Source organism: Eptesicus fuscus, chromosome 10 (assembly GCF_027574615.1).
Source record: "Eptesicus fuscus isolate TK198812 chromosome 10, DD_ASM_mEF_20220401, whole genome shotgun sequence".
Classification (NCBI taxonomy): domain Eukaryota; kingdom Metazoa; phylum Chordata; class Mammalia; order Chiroptera; family Vespertilionidae; genus Eptesicus; species Eptesicus fuscus.
The window spans coordinates 78,270,279-78,287,640 of NC_072482.1; the positions used below are offsets into that span (position 1 = coordinate 78,270,279).

The 17,362-nt window shown below is 45.9% G+C and overlaps 1 protein-coding gene across 1 annotated transcript in view; it reads right to left on the reverse strand.

The window, feature by feature from the left end:
* The window catches only part of TMEM200A (transmembrane protein 200A), a 59,780-nt gene extending 49,551 nt beyond the window's left edge, over positions 1 to 10,229 (reverse strand). Inside the window, exon 1 of the mRNA XM_008138386.3 lies at positions 9,982 to 10,229. The gene's annotated coding sequence lies outside the window, so the exon portion shown is untranslated. The remainder of the gene's footprint in view (positions 1 to 9,981) is intronic.
* Between the last annotated feature and the right edge of the window lie 7,133 nt (positions 10,230 to 17,362).

The following is a 17,362-nucleotide window of genomic DNA, read 5'->3' on the forward strand; positions in this document are numbered from 1 at the left end:
TCCTGGATTGTGAGAGGTATGTCCGACTGCCGGTGGGATCGGGCCTAAACGGGCAGTCGGACATCCCCCGAGGGGTCCCAGATTGGAGAGGGTGCAGGCTGGGCTGAGGGACACACACACCCCCCGTGCACGAATTTCATGCACCAGGCCTCTAGTAAAAGCATAATATGCTAATTAGACAAAGCCGGGGCTGCGAGGGAAGCCCAGGTCCTGGGTGCCAGAGGGAAGCTGGTGAAGGCAGTTTGGGGAGAGAGAGGGGAGAAGGAAGGCCTACTCTTGCACGAATTTCGTATATTGTGCCTCTAGTTTTTAATAAAAGAAAAACCTTCTAATGGCTTCCCACTATACTGAGAGTAAAGCCTACCTGGCTCTCCCATCCCAAATAGGCAAGGCTGGCTCATTATTATTTTAAAGGTCTCAGCTCAAACCCCTCAAACACAGAGAAGCCTTCCCTGACCTTCTGACTATGGACGCCCAGGCATAGTCTATTCCATCAGACTCCCTTGTTCCTCGCAGCCCTTGCTGCCATCTGAAACTGACGCGCTCATCTGTTGTTTGTCCTCCCCAACGAGAATGCACCCACCAAAACCTTCATTTGGTTCCCTACCCTACTTCCAGTTGCCAGCACATTATATTTATTAAGTCAATTATTAATAAGTGAACTTCCTACAGAGCTTGAGTTTCCATTTTATGCATGTTATGGGAACTTTTACATGTCTCACCAGAAAGTAAATAATAGACGTACAGGTCATGCTTCCCTACATGTTTTTCTACATTGTCATTATGTAAGATGTGCCTCACATTTGACAAAACAGCTAATGAGGGTAATTTAATAGCATCTACTGAAGGACTCTCACTAAATACTGATTTAGTGAACAAATGAATAAAAACAATTTTGTTCAAAATTACTGAGATCCATAAAAGAAAATGGAGTTATAATGCTATAAATGCTCTCCTTCAACTTTTAAAAGGAAACCAAAATTACTTTAGTTGTGAATTATTTTTGTAAGAATAGCAATTGTGAAGAAATTAAAATTGGCACTCCGAATCCACCTCAAATTGACTGCTACAGTAAGTTTAATAGTTTCCCTGTAGTCTCAAGCAATGTTTTTAAACAACAACAAAAAACCCTTCCAAGTTTAAATGCAGTCCAAGTTCCTCCTTCTTCTTGTGGAATGAGTCTAAGTTCATCACTACAGAAACTAGATACTGCAATGTGGCAGCTTCCCTTTGGGAAATGGAGTATAATCAGAATGTTCAAAGTTGAAGATCCTTGGTGTGTTTTGAGGAAATCGGTGACTAACAGAGATGAGAGGTCCTTGGGTGGGAAATCTCAAGGGTTTTTACATCCTACATTAGAGCACATCTTACCTCACATGCTACCTACCAGCACAACCCAGTCCTGGGTGACGTGCTGGGAATACAACTGGGAATAAAACAGACAGGTCTCAGCCTGTCAGATAGGGTAGGACCATGAGCTCAACAGTTACAACGTGCCATGAGCGCAAGGACCTGACCACCAAGCTACAAAGGCGAGGCTGGCAGAGGGTTAACGCCACAAAGTGGGGCTCTTGTCTTGTATCGTCTTTTCCTGTTTAACAATATTTAGTTCAAATCTGGAAGTTCCATACAAGGTTCTCTGCACTACGGTCTACAGGATGCCCTCACAGGTTGCATATATTATTGGCTCTAAAACACATTCTAATCTTCTCTGTGTCACGGGCCCCCATCTGCATATTCAGAAACATCTGTGAATACATTTTTTTAAATTGAGTGGTTCATCACAGTATTTAACCAGTCCACATTCTAAAAGAGAGTTTTTGGTAACAAAGGGACGAAATCAGCAGTAGCATAAACTGTTACTTGTTTTGAAATGGTAGCATTTTTATTTAAAAAATAAATAACCCCCTAGGGCAGGCACAGTGATGGGGTATTTCTGTGCACTGTCAATCACAAGTTCATCTATTATGAAAACCAGTTTTTCGTGAAGCATCAATTATTATTAAGACATGCATTACCTTTGACCCAGGAATTACTCTTCTATAGAACTTGCTTAAAGAAGTAATTTGAAATTTATACAAAGATTTCATCCAAGTGCCATTTATAATACCAGATATTTGGAAACAGCCTAAAGGTCTAATTTTAAAGGAATGACTAATAAATTATGGTGTGTCCATACAATCAGTTATTATACAGACATTAGTAAATCTGGCCAGGAAGTTGGAAATATTTAGGACACAAGGTTAAGCAAACAGAGCAGGTTGTACTATGTTATTAACTATGGAAAATTCGTTAAAAATACGGGGGATGAAAATGTCAAAATGTTATAGTGCCTTTGGGTCATGGGATTAAAGGCAAATATTCTTCCTGATGTTTTTATACTTAATATATTTTCCAAAGTTTTTATTGGGAGCATGTATTGCTGTCATGATAAGAAATAATAGTGTCTCTTCAGAAACACTAACTCTACTGTATTACAAATACTTGCACTTGTACGTTCACTAAGCTGATCTGAAGCTGATCTGGTAATGTGGCTCACCAAGTGAGTGAAAATTTGTGCCTCTCTTATGCCAAAACCAGTACTGAGATTCCTTGAATTCACCCTGCATTCCAGCCCAAAGATGCTGCTTCTCAAAAAGAAGAATATTCCTTTGCAGCTGCCAACCTATCACCACCTCTGTGAGGAACTCAGTATTTGCAAAAGAGCCTGCCCCTTCTCAGCATGACTTATCCCAAGAGACTCTAACCTCCTTTCCCTACTCTAATAGCTCTGCCAGCTTTGTTTCAGTGTGTTGTGGTCATTGGTTTATAGCTGGCTCTTCCACTAGATTGAGATTCTTGAGATTCTTGTCATCCTAACATCCTCAGAATCTAACACAGCACCCGGTAAACAGCGGCCACTGAATGAAGGCTGTTAAATAACTTATTAGAGCAGAGGAAAAAAATCATCTCACTAACCCACAAGAGAAACACTCACTCACAGGATCCTATGGTACTGGGAATCTTGCTTGGCGCCGGGAATAAGATAGACTCCGGAGTATCACTTGCAGTTTATGAAAGAGCAGGGCAGCCCCTGATACCCAGGAGCTGGCCTGGCCATTAGAGCTATGCCTTGGTGTTCTCCCGTTAGATGGAGACGATGTCACAGAACATCAACACCGGACAAGGACACCTTGTGACCGTGGGGAATCAGGACAGAAACAAGACCACTATGTACTCATATCGGAACACAAACAAAAACACGAACACCGTCCAACCCCGTAATGACCAATACCTTCTAACCTAGCTAATGGGAGCTTGCAGCTTCTTTGCCAATTATAGTGTTAGCTTCTCTAGTCTTGCCTCCTTCTAAATAAGATTTAAGATACAAACTCATAAGATCATCCCTGCTCCAACCTGGAACAAAGCCCTGCTTCATTAAACTCTCTCCCAAAGCATTTAACACAAGCCCAAATCCCACATTAACTAACTCCTAACACCCTCTTACTGAGACACCCCTCTTTTCCCTATGATGTACATTCTCACTCGCCTCAATGAATAGCAAACCCTGTTTGACTACATGGAATTTCCTGGTGGATTCTGGCTGGAGGGCACTGATAAGTTCCTAGTCCTAGCTGGAATACCTTCCTCTGTCTCTCTTTCCATTTCATTCAACAGACCTCACCTCCTCTGGAAGCCCCACTGCCGGCTTCCAGGTTTCAGCTCTGTTTCTTTTAGTCTCCATAGCACTTACATTCAGCTGCTACTATTAAGTTTGGATTTCATAATACTAAATAGTGCTGTCATCTTGACTACTCTCTAAAAGATCCTTCCAACTCTAAAGATCGTATTATTCCACTGCATTGTTTCAGAAGTTTTATGCATGGTTGTTTACCTCCCCAAACGGGCTATGAGTTCTCACAAATGTGTCTCAACTACGTTTTCTCACATATCTTCGCATTCCCCTTCCTCTTAGAAACGCAGTCCACTGCACATAATGAAGACCTACATCTGGTCATACATCTAAGCAGATACAAATTTGACCTTGCATTTGTTGGGGAACGCTGTGATGTTCCAGTAGTAAATAGTTTGATTTAGAGCAGCTTCAAGTACAGATTTTTACAGCTGGAGTGTGTTCCCTGTGCCTACGACATTCAGTATGTGTTAGTGCTTTTGCTTACTCTCTCAATATATAGCTGTTTCTTATTTATCATATTTAGGGCAAAGTACCTGTATGTATAAAGGTAAATCCAGGCCATGGTAGCTGGCAGAGGTCCCTGCTCTTCTACTGAAATCAGTGACTAAAATTAAGCCTTCCAAACATCTGACTTGCTGACGTACGTATCCTGCATAATGACAGAGATCCTGTACTGAGGGGAAAAACCTACTAGATTACTAGGTTTTGTGCCGAAGCCAGATATAATCCCGCCGGACAACTGTCTTCAGATGACCTGGTATCAGCTCATATTCACATGTCCAGAAGTTAACTCACGGTCCCCCTTCACAAAGCATATGCTCCTGCTGACTTCCCCATTTCTATGGCCCAGATTTGAAACTGACCTTGCCCTGCCAAGACCAGGATGACTCCCTGAAGACCCAGGATAAGGTCCAGACTTAGATGGATCTGGGTTTCTATGACCACTCCTTCATCTTCGGTCAAGTTCCAGAAGCTCAGGCAAGGAACTTGACCTATCGAAGCCTCCATTTCCTGGCTTTTAAAAACCCTAATATTTACCCTCCCAGGCTTCTACTGAAGATTTGGTGAGATTATGTATGTAAGACGCATGGCAAACATTCTACAAATGTCATCTATTTTTTCCTTAATAGTACCTGACAACTAATAGAACCCAGTCTTCCACTTTCATTCCATTCCATATTTTCAGTGACTTACACCAGGAAGAATATTTGAAGCTCGAGTAGATGGTAGAGTTCCTGTTCTCAGATCAGCAATCAAGCCCTAGTTGTTCTATTGACTGCCCACCTGTTCCTCATACCACTTCCATCCACTTTCTTTGCTACATTCCAAACCCCAAACCAAGAATCTATCCTTCCCTGGCATTGCTGTCCCGTTTGCCTCTGAGCATGGATGCTCTGCACCCTCACCCTGCTAACCTCTATTTCATCCTCTCTGTCTGACCTGAACTTCTGGCACTCTGCTTGCCTATTAGAAGGCACAACACTGCACCTGTCCCTCCATGTGGCCTACTATCCTGGATTCTGACCTTGGGCTTGAGAGGTCGTGTGGCACAGTGTCTTAAAGCAGGGGCTTTTGTTTCGGACTGCAGGGGTTTGAATCCCAGCTCTACAACGTAAGGACCACATAACCTTGAGCAAATTATTTACCTCCTTAACTTTCAGTTTTCTTCCCTTAAAGGACTATTATGAGATTGAATATAATGAACTTAAAACAATAAGGACCTGGTGTATTAGGTAGGTGTTCAATAAATGTCAATGCTCTACATATAAAGGCTTTGTCCCTAGGACTCCTGGTGGCCACAGGTTTCCTTTCTATACAATCCAGTTGCCATTTCACCTACTGGCCCAGCCCGTTTACTTGGTCTTGTCTCTCCTGATCTGTTTCATCACACAAATGTTTGGTCAACACAGATGCTCCCTCATCCTGACATGCAACCTCACCAGACTTTCCTTATCTTGTCCACATATGCCAACATTCTCATTTGGGACCTATCACCTTATGCCTCCTAAGTGATAACACTAACCTGAGCCCGCTGCCTCCCCTCTGCCCAGCCATCTCCCACAAACCCAATGAATTTGTATAAACAATAGTTCTGTGTTTATCACTTCACTTCCCTGTTCAAACTTTCACTGAAAATGCCCAAAGCAGGGGTCTCCAATGCCGTGATCCCTAGATGACCGGGGCTTCTGTAAATAAAATCCTTAGGCTGGAAATAAGGCACAGGGGTATTTGATAAAAGTACACAAATATAGGTAAGTGGTCGGCTCCTTGTACAATAATATTCTGCAAACCACAGTCCTCGTAGCAAAGTCCACTTCTGGAATTTGCATGACATCTGAGATGTCTCCCTGTGCAAACTTGACATCATGGTGCAGGGGACTATCCCCCAAAGAGAGGGAGCAATCCTCCTTAACAGCAGAGAGCATCGTTAGCTTGAGAGAACCACACCTCTATGTGACTAGACAGAACTGTCCATCATGGTGCCCCTCCAGCCTCCTCCACTCCACCCCACCACTGGCATCTCACGCACACAGTGTTGGGCACATGATCCAGTCTACGACTATCATGGTACTCCTCTCTACTGTACACAGAGACTGATTCAATGACCACCAAAGCAGGGCCAATCCAAGCCCTTCCAGATTCCTAGAAATGGGACCCAGAAGCGACGAGACCTCTATTTCTTATGGATCAAAGGCCTAGAGATGCAGGTGTGTTACTATGGACTGTCATCTTTCTCGGCACGTGGAAGAGGGCCTCAGAATGAAGTTCACTGAGAGAGAAGAGGAGCTGAGAAGCAGGGGGAGAAAGAAAGAACCCTGACAAAGATGTAGTGTCTCTGGCATACAGTTATGACTGAAGCGAAGTCCACCTTTGGACTTTCCAGTCACATGAGCCGATAAATCTCCCTCTTTACTTAGCCTGGGTAAATGTAGGTTCCTCTCGTGTATAACCAGATGAATTCTGACCAACTCCCTTCCACAGGAACATGGGGGGAGGGAGGGGGGAGAGACTTGTCCCCCTTGGTACACTTAATGCTTTGAGCTGATGACGAGGACACTCCAGGAAGGAATGCAGAGATCTACATCTTCTCACCTTGCTCACATTCCTGTGTAAGTCCTGTGATTTCTGTGTAATTTCATGTTTGGTGACAGTTTCAAAAGCACAACCTGCTGCTGGAACATATCCCATGAATTCCCAGCACAATGGTCCAAGAATCCATGCCTTTACGGGAGAATTCACTTTCACCAGTTGCACTGAAAGCTCTCCGAAGAGTCTTATCAATGACTCTGTAATAATCAAATCCCCAGAATTACTGCCGGAGAATGAGAGGGAGGTGAGGGGAGAGGAAGCACAGATAGGAGTCATCAGACTGAACATCAACCATCAGAACTCAAGACTTTTCAGGGAGTCTTTATCTCATGATTGGAGACTCTTCTCTTCCAGAATGTAAACTAAATTTTTACTCGGAAATTTGAACACCACAAAAATCTGACACCAACTTTATCTCTCTCTCCCATTTCCACAGGGTTTCCAAAGCGTGTCCTATCTAGCTTCCCTTATCTCTACAAATCCTGCAGAAAACCAGTGGAGCTTACTGGTGCAAGGGCACTTTGCAGTGTTAGTCCTGGTTTCCTCACCTTTCCGCTCTAATTACTTCTTGGGTTGTTGTGAAAACCAATGACCATTATTTCTGAAAATTCACTGAAAACCATCAAGTCCTAAGTGAGCATCGGTACTTATTTTATTATGTATTGTGAACACAGACCATCCATGATGGGCCAGATGCCCCAGGTCAGATCTCCTTACCTCCTATTATCATCGTATTACCCTTTCCCTGTCGCCCTCCAACCCAAACTCCACTGACGGCACCAACACCACCCCACCACCTTCTGATTTCTTCCTCTCCTTAATTCCTCTAGGGTTCATCATGCAGTATTTTTTAAAAAGTACAGAAAGATCACAATCCAAAGGCTTTGATCTGTTGATATCGGCAGAAAAACCTAAAAAGGCCAAGAAATGTATTCAGGGCCACATAACCAGTTTCTTGGTCAGGATGACTTGCTCTTGCCAATTCCCCTTACGGCGCCTTTGGCAACCCCTGAATTTCAAGGACCACCCCAGGTCCTCAGTGACCCATGGCACATTTTCCAGTCCCTTCTCCATGGGCCTGTAACCTCCCATAACAGGAGCTACCTTACCGTCCAGCAGCTAGCATGACACAGCAAGTGTTCATCTGTGCTCTCTGGGGGCTTGGGCACATATCACACCTCAGCAGACAAAACAGATCTTAAGTCCTGAAACGGGTACACCCAGTAAAACTGCAGTTCATATATTCCTTAATAACATACAGGTCCCTCTCACTGTGGACTCTGTTTCGTCTCTACTCAATTTCTTATTCCAAATGGGTTTTGCTTGATGCAGACTCCCCATGCAGTCTCGTGTAAGGGCAGTAACATTAAATGAAATTTATATTTAAACTGCTTTTAAACTCTACATTCTATTTGGTAAGTAATATGCATGAGAGCTTATTATTTTATCTTCTACTCATTTTTCTTAAGAACTATAAAAAGTGACATCTGCTTTTATCTTTGTTCTTCTCTATTTTCCTAAGCTAAACATGAACGTATTTCCCTTTAAGCTGAGCGTCAACGTGAGAATGAGAGAATATAAACAAACAATTCAGATCCACTCCCCCTGTAAATCACTAGTTACCTTCCTCTGCCCAGTGAGCTGTTGTCAAAATACTGAAACTACGCAAGTCCAACTACCACAAGCTAACTCTTGGAGCATTTAAAAGCTTCACTAAAAATTTCTCCGAGTTAAAATAACAAGCACAGCAGCCTTCTTTACAACGATTTTGCCTGCAGAAGCCTTCCGATTCCAAATGTCTTTGGGATACTACATGGATTTACCTGGACCTGACACAGAAGCAACAGGTAAAACCTTCCTGAGCCAGCTGCCTGGAAATTGCACGCAGAGACTTCCCACGAAACAACTCTTGTCCACTGAAGACTTCCCCAGCCTAGCATACAAAGCTACATATAACTAGGTTACAAATTATAGCCCAAATCATCTCACAGTTATGGGCTCTCTAATAGGACTTCCTTTGAGAAAATCATTCCTAACACCTCAGAATATATTTTAAAGAGTAAAAAAGAAAAATTCTCATAACAATAAATTGCTCAAGCATTTAACTATAGTTTCCACTTAAGGGAAATAATTTCTGTTCAGAAGGACGCTTACTCTTCACTTAAGCTGTTTGAAAAGCATGAAACTACGAGCCGATGTTTTTGTATGGGTAGACAGTAGCAGAAAAATAAAGTAAGGTTTACGAAGTTTCAAAATTTAGCCTACTTTTCACAAAATGGTAATATAGTCTAGTATCAGTAGACAAATAACAACCTGAATGTCATTTTATATAGTAAATGTTACCATAATACAAGACATGACAAACCACCAAAGCAAATGAAATGTTTTCAATATATTCAGTTGTCCACAACGACTTCAGAAAAAAACCACCACCACAAGGAAAGAGGTCAACATACTTTACCGAGTTCTTAAGTACACCCGATGAAGGTGCACCTGGGTTGACTACAATTAGTAAATTACACTGATGTGAAGCATGTGACTTTCTGGCATTAACCAATGCCTGGTACTGAACAATGAACTGTTTTTATTACAAATATCACACACACACACAAACCTCAATCTAAATCTAAGGGCAGAAAATACACAGAGAGAGCTTACAACCGCACCGTATGGCTTGGACAATTATAGTTAAAAAAAGATTAATGAAGCAAATCTTGCAAACCCTCAGCCCTTTCCCTTAAGGACAGACTCTGTAGGAAGAAGAGTAGTGCTGAATGTTGGCAATCATTGCTTCGCCTCTCCATTTTGCCTGTGTAGATACTACCACATACAGATATGCTTTAGGAGCCCCTGAACACTCTTTGCTCCTGCCAAGGACTGCCATCCATTAAGGCTGAGAACACCTTTACGGAGAATGCTGACTCCGGAACGGAAACAAAGGAGGGTGTAGCTTGCAGAAACCCAGCCGGGCGCGCCGAGGCTCCGCGCTCTCGCAGGCAGCTCCGCACCGCTTGTCTTGCGCTCCAGGGACTGGGGAGTCCCGAACTGATGGCGGACTTGGTTTTTATTTCCCAAACTTCAGAAGACAGTGTTTACCCTAACTCTGGAAGCTGAAGCAGGAGAAGCGGGGAGCGATGAAGAAGCTCCCCGTTTTGGCTGCAGCGATTGCCCACCCACCTCTCCGCGCGCCGAAAGCACCCTTCCTTCCCCCTCACCTGTCCTGAGCGCGGGGACTCAGAGGTCCAGCCGCCTCTCCGGGCTCTCACTCCGGGAGCTGTCGGGACGTCTGGCGCCTCCCGAGACGAGCGGAGGAGGCGGCGGCAGGGTCGGGGTCATCAGCAGGAAGCTCCGCAGCCGCCGGCAGCCTCGGTCTCCTTCCCCATCCCGGCGGGGGCTCGGGCAGCGGGCGCGCGCGGCCACCGCGGGCGGATGAGTCAGGCGAGGGGGCGGGCGGCGAGGGGTGCGGGACCGTGGAGAGGGGCGGGGACGGCCCTACGCCCGCACCCGCGGGGCGGCGGCGGCCTCGGGAGGGAGGGCTCGCTCCTGCCAGTGCCCCCCAAGAGTCGCAGCGACACCGGCCGCCGCCATAGGGCACGCGGAGTCCGAGCGCTCCTGCCCTCGGTGGTCACCAGGCGCGGCGCGCGGGGCCGGGGACCGGGGCTCCCAGCTCAGGCGTCGCCGCCGCCAAGGAAGACAAAAGGGACCCGGGGATTGGGAAGGGAAAAGTTTTCTGCTTGGTTCCTGATGGACCCAGCGAAACCTTAAGCCCTACGCGCCTAAGAGGCGGGTGGGGGGCAGGGCGCGGGCGCGGGGCGGGCTTCCAGAAGCGTGGCCACAGGACCGCCGCCCGGGTGGGAGCCAATCTCGCCGCCGCCCGCGACCCTTGGGAACTCCCCCAGCCCTGCCTCCTCCCCTCGCGCGGCCCGCCTCCCCCTGGCGGATGCAGACGGGGTCTGCTCCTCCTGTTGCAGGACCCCCAACCCCCAGACCCGCGCCCCAGCCGCAAAGTTGCACTTCTAAGAGCCGGGATCCCCGCAGACAAAAAAACCTATTTTTGGGAACAAAATACCCGCTTACGGGAGCTCTTCTCCGGGCTGGAAGGCCAGAGGGTGGAAACGGACACACCCACCGCGGGGCGCGCCCTTTCTGCCGTGGAACCCCGGGTCCCAGAGAGCCGTGGGTCCGGCGCCGCGGGCCTCCCCGAGCAGTAGCGGAGCCCCGGCTGATTCCCGCGTTCCCGGAGCCGGCGCCTCCGCTCCACGCCCCTCAGTCTTTCTTATCAGACGCCGCCTGGGCGGGGCGGGGTCCCCCTGGCGGGCCGAGCGGGCGCTGCGCGAGCGGAGCCAAACTGGCCCCTAGCGACCCTGTGGACCTCCCTCCCCCCTTGAAGCGCGCGGTGATAAACCGCCGTCTGGCCCGGAAAGGGACTCCGAACAGGCGGCTGGGACGAACGATGGACAGTGGTGAGGTTCAACTCCAAATATCCAAGCCAATGAGGGATACAAGTTACTCCTCCTTCCCCCCAAACATCCACTGAGCGGAGACTGTGCCCTATTCACAGAGTAAACCATTATGATGGTTACCTTCGATTGGACAGAGACAGAAGTGATGATTGTATATATATATATGCAGGTCAATTCAGCAAATAAAGTTTCATGTAAAACTGGAATAAGGGCTCTTCCAACCCCGCCACAGAGCATGTCAGAGCACACCAGCTCCCAGCTCCCAGCTCCCAGCGCTTGCGGGTAGGGTGTGCCCTTCCTGGTGGGCCTCCTCCATGTATTTCAGGTGATGGGTCAGAAGGCAAGTATAACTTTCTGGTGCAGTGTGTTTGTGTATTTCAATGTATGATCCGTTAAGCTCTTTTTTCCTATCTAGTTATTTTATTATTGGAAATTAAAATTTAAACAATAGAAATAAATCTAGAGGTGTGAAAAAATATTTTTAAGAGGAGTTTGTTTCTGGCGATGGGAAATGTATGAGAGAAGGAGGGAGGGAGGGAAGGAGGGAGGATGGGAGTGAAATTGAGAGGTGGGGCAGAATTCCATGCAAAACTTTCCACATGAAAAAAATATATATTGGAAATCAGATAAGAGACTGTAAAAATGGATTGCTTGTGGTACAATCTTCCTGGCCTGGACTAGAAAAATTTGGAAAAGTGGCACTTTTAGTAACAATTTCACAATCCAAATGTTAAAAAGAAAAAAAAAAAACTAAAGGGAGGGAGGTGGAGAAATGAGTCACAGCTATAAACCATCTGTAGTTTAATTGTTACCTCACCTGCATCTAGTACATCTTAGCCCGCAGCCACCTGCTGAACTCCCAGGTTTTCTCACACAGTTGTCCAGGCACCCAGTCAAAGGACTGTGATTCCACCCGGCCTTGCTTCCCGTTGTAGCCTGTACATCTTATAACGAAATACCCTGAAGTCACCTTTTCCTATAAAGCTCCTGAGAGTGGGCACCTCCTGGTTAGGATCACTAGCTTCCCAGGACGACGAACAGGCTCATAGTGTCCTTAGAGATCATCGGACAAGGCATCTTATCTAAGAGAAGCAGTGAAATATTTAAGATGGGTATCTAACCAGTTAGACATTGAATGACTGAGCCCTCCTCAAAGAGTGACTGATGAAAGGTAGAATTAGCACATTCTATGGCCACAGATATTGATGATTCCTCATTTCTAAACTTAGATTTCAGTGATTCGGGCATAAAAGAAGCAGCAGAAAGATGAACTACCTCAGACCACCAAAAGGGAATTATTTACATTTCTTTTAAAAATAATTACTATTAGTCTCAGAAAAGACTAGGGTAACATGTCCTCTAAATACAGGACTATCTACAATTCAGTAGACCAAGCAGCTCTTGAGACATTAGTTATAAATTCTTCCCTGCCGTGAAGTGCTCAAGGCAAGCTCAGGTAAATTATGTATTTAATATCTGCTATAGGCCAGCATCTCTCCATCTGAAAAAAATCCCAGTGAATATACCATGTCTAATAGATTCTGAATTTAGCTCCATATCCATTTTTAAAGTAATGGATGAGACCTCTCACCATCCAGCTGCATTGCACTTCACACATAATATTTTTTTGGTGTATCCTTCTGAGATGTGTAAATTTCCACTGGAACAAGCACATCTTATAAGAGTGCTCAGAGAAAAGAGAGCACTCCTCCCTGTGGTTCAGGCTCAACTACCTACTAACGGAGGGACTTCCAGCCTTGTTTCTCCCATCCCTTAAGTAGAAACGAGGACCCATTTCAAAGGGCTTTTGTGCAAATTGAATGAAATAATACATATAAGACTGTTTACCTGTGACAGAGATTCTCAACATGTAGTTACACATGCACAAAACTTGTTTGAATCCTATTAACATAGTAAAAAAGAAGACTCTTCCTTTGGACTCAAGAATAAATTTGAGAAAAATATTGAAATATGATCAACATTTTTACTCTTGGTACACTACAAATGTAAAAAATGTTAATGAATTAAGTTTGAAAATATCCATTGGATTGAAAAACAGTATGTATTCTTAAGTAGATGATGCAATGTGGCTAAGAGAAGGCATATTAGAAAATTTACCTGGGATTATACCTATTTTCTTTTGCCATAAGGGTAGCCCATAGCTTCTCCAGACTTGAGAAGAGGGTCCTCAACCAGAAAATAAAAAATATCTTCCAAGGAAAACGAGTTAAATTGTTTTCCAGACTCTTATCTGAATTCTTTTGTTCCAGCTGTGAAATAGATTGATAGTCTCAAAACCCGGAGGTATCTCAGCTGGCAGCCATAGTTGCTGTTTCAAACTCGGGAGTAAATAAAAACAATGTCACTCAAAGAAAATGATCTGTCTGCTTTTGTCCTTAAAATATAGAATTTGGTGGAAGGAATACAGGAGAGAGAAAAAGGGAGCAGAAACACATTTTTAAATAAAATTTTAAGGGCATTTTTATTTCACTCTGATTTTGACTAGCACTTTGACATATTTTTAATTATTTCTCTCTCATGTGCAATTGACTAATAGCTTAGTAGATTTAGCAGCAGATATGTAATACTTTCAACAATAACTATTTTTTTAAGGAAAGATGTTGCTAATTTCTGTTCATCAAATGTGCAAGTTAGAGTGCTACCCTTCTCAAGTAGATATTTTATAAAATTGAGGCTGGTGATATAACTTAAATATTTTATGAGTTCTGTATCAACTTCCTTATCTAACCTAATAATACCCAAACATGCAAATTGACCGCACCTTTGCTACGCCCACAGCCAATCAGAACGAACAAGATGGCGGTTAATTTGCATATGCGGGTGCTGAGCAGCCTGAGTCCTGTAACCGTCCTCCGGACCCAGGCTGCTCAGAGCCTGTAGGCCTGGGTCCCATAAACATTCTCCGGACCCAGGCGGGATCGCTTAGGTCCTGAGCCGCGGGGACCCCAGAACTCCCCATGGCCACTGGGAGGCTTGGTGGGCGGGAACATTCCCGCGTCGCCACAGCGACGCGGGAATGTTTCCGCCCCCAAACACGTGCAGCAGTCTGGGGTCAGGGACTTAAAGCCGCTCAGAGCCTATAGGCCCGTGCTTAGGTCCTGAGTGGCAGGGGCCCCAGAACGCCCCCTGGCCACTGGGAGCCTTGGCGGGGCGGGAACATTCCCGTGTCGCCATAGCGACGCGGGAATGTTTCCGCCCCCAAACACATGCAGCAGTCTGGGGTCAGGGACTTAAAGCCGCTCAGAGCCTATAGGCCCGCGCTTAGGTCCTGAGTGGCAGGGGCCCCAGAACGCCCCCTGGCCACTGGGAGCCTTGGCAGGGCGGGAACATTCCCGTGTCGCCATAGCGACGCGGGAATGTTTCCGCCCCCAAACACGTGCAGCAGTCTGGGGTCTGGGACTTAAAGCCGCTCAGAGCCTGTAGGCCTGTGCTTAGGTCCTGAGCAGCCTGGGTCCCATAAACATCCTCCGGACCCAGGCGGGATCGCTTAGGTCCTGAGCCGCGGGGACCCCAGAACTCCCCCTGGCCACTGGGAGGCTTGGCGGGGCGGGAACATTCCCGTGTCGCCATAGCGACGCGGGAATGTTTCCGACCCCAAACACTTGCAGCAGTCTGGGGTCTGGGAAACATCCTTCAGACCCAAGCCTCTCAGATCCTGTAAGCCTGCACTTAGGTCCTGAGCAGCCTGGGTCCCATAAACATCCTCCGGACCCAGGCAAATCAGAGCCTGTAGGCCTGTACTTAGGTCCTGAGCGGCAGGGTCCCAGAATGTCCCCTGACCACTTGGAGCCTAAGGGTGCAGGCGCCAAGGGGCTGGGTCCCGCAAACATCCTCAGGACCCAGGCCAGTCCGAGCCTGTAGGCCCCTTGCTTAGGTCCTGAGTGGCAGGGTTCCCAGAACACCCCCTGGCCACTTTGAGTCTATAGGTGCAGGAGCCAAGGGGCTGGGGGCGGGGCGGGGTGGAAACATCCCCTGTCACCATAGTGCCCCCAGCCGCTTGGGAATGCTCCAGCACCAAGAGGCAGTTTGGTTCCACGCCCCCAGCCTGGCGCACATGATGGGGGGCTGGCTGCTGGCCTCTGGGGTGTGTGGAGACCCTTGGGGGCCACCACTGCGTGCGGCCCAGGGGTCCCTACATGCCCCCCAGCCTGGTGCCCATGGTCAGGGCTCATACAGGAAGCAATCAATCAAAGTGTCCCTCTCACATTGATGTTTCTCTCTGTCTCTCCCTCTCTCTTCCACACTCTAAAAATCAATGGGAACATACCCTCAGGTGAGGATTAAAAAAAAAAAAAAAAAGCATAGCCTATGAAAGACACATCTTGAAAATGCCTAAAGAAAGTTGTCATTTTTTCTTGGTGAAGGGACTGGAGTCCGTGTTGATGAAAACACCTTCGTGGCTGTGGTGACTGGTAGTGGCTGCAGCAGTGGGGTGATGGGGCCGGTGCCTTCCCCTGATCAGCCCAGTTGCCTCCCACAAAGGAGAGTGGGGAATGGGCCTAAGCCATCAGTAGGACATCCCCTGAGGGCACCCAGTATGTGAGAGGGGGCAGGTTGGGCTGAGGGACCCTTAACCCCAGTGCACGAATTTCGTGCACCGGGCCCCTAGTTCAATAATAAAGTTGATTAAATTCTTTTTACCCAAGGATCCCTGGAAGCATACCTTTTAAAAATGCCAGAGGGGCACCCTCCACCCTCTCTAAAGCCCCCGTTCTCTTCTCTAGACAGATTTGTACCTGCATGAACGAAAGGATCACTACATAGCTGATAGAAATCCAAAAAGTAATTTTAAAAAATTCTAACTATATGTTTTGTTGCCATAATCTTATCACAGAAGATATTAAGAGATTTGAATGAAATGGCAGAGAAGGTGATGGTGGTAGAACACCTGTTCTGCTGTCCTTGGTGCTGAATCAGTCATTGGGCTTAACTCTTGACTCCTAGAAGTGTGGTCTCTGGCTGGGCAACATTGCCTTTGCTAGGTAGTTGTTAGAATAGCAGGATCCCAGGCCCTGCCCAAACCTACTGTATCACGCTCTGCAACTAACAACATCCTCATATGATTCATCTGTTTGTTAAAATTTTGAGAAATGCTGCACTAGGATGCAGTTCATGTTGCCTTGTGACTTTCCTGATGCTTTGCTTATATCACCCCTCTTATCATCCCTTCTGGAGGTGCAGCCCCAATGCTGCCTTTTTTTTAGCTGCATTTAATTTTGGGATGGCAGTGTGCTGTTCAGAGAGCATAGCCCTGCCCAGATGGTGTGGCTCAGTGGTTGAACGTCGACCTGTGAACCAGGAGATCACAGTTTGGTTCCCAGTCAGGGCACATGTCCAGGGTTGTAGGCTTGATCCCCAATGGGGGGCATGCAGGAGGCAGGCAATTAATGATTCTCTCTCATTGATGTTTCTATCTCTTTTCCACTCCCTTCTTCCTGGAAATCAATAAAGTTTTGTTTTTTTTAAAGAGAGAGAGCATAGCCTTTGAGTCAAACAGCGAGGTTAAAACCTCAGCTTGTACTGACCATTCTGAGCTTCATTGTCCTCATTCATAAAAGTCAATATTATTATATGTCCTTATAATGCTGTTTTAAGGATTCAATAATAATAAAATAGTATGTGTAAAGCACTTGACCTGACACATAGCAGATGTTCAATAAATCTCTTAAACACTGTGTGAATGCTACATCCTCTACTGAGGAGGGGTGCCCTCTCACCATAACACTGTCAGGCATTGTAAAAGAATGTAATCTCCAATTTCTGGTCAATGAAGTCAACAATACATTTACATTAAATTAGTTAATACAATACAAACTTAAAACCCACCAAATCTTCTTTCAGTTTGGTGTTCCTCCACACCCGTAATTATAACCTGGAGTAAAGAAAGAGAAGGTCTTTCTTGACAATTATGTTAGATCTGTTTTTATTCAATTAGAACAAGGTGATTTGGTATTTTGAATAGTAAAATGTGTGTAAATGTCTGGATGCCTTAATTCTACTACCAACAGAAATCTGTACACATGTATAGCTGACTTTGTAAACAATAATTATTGACACTGATGTATAAACTCTAATTAAGCCATAATGTTGGTTATAATATAATGCAATTTAA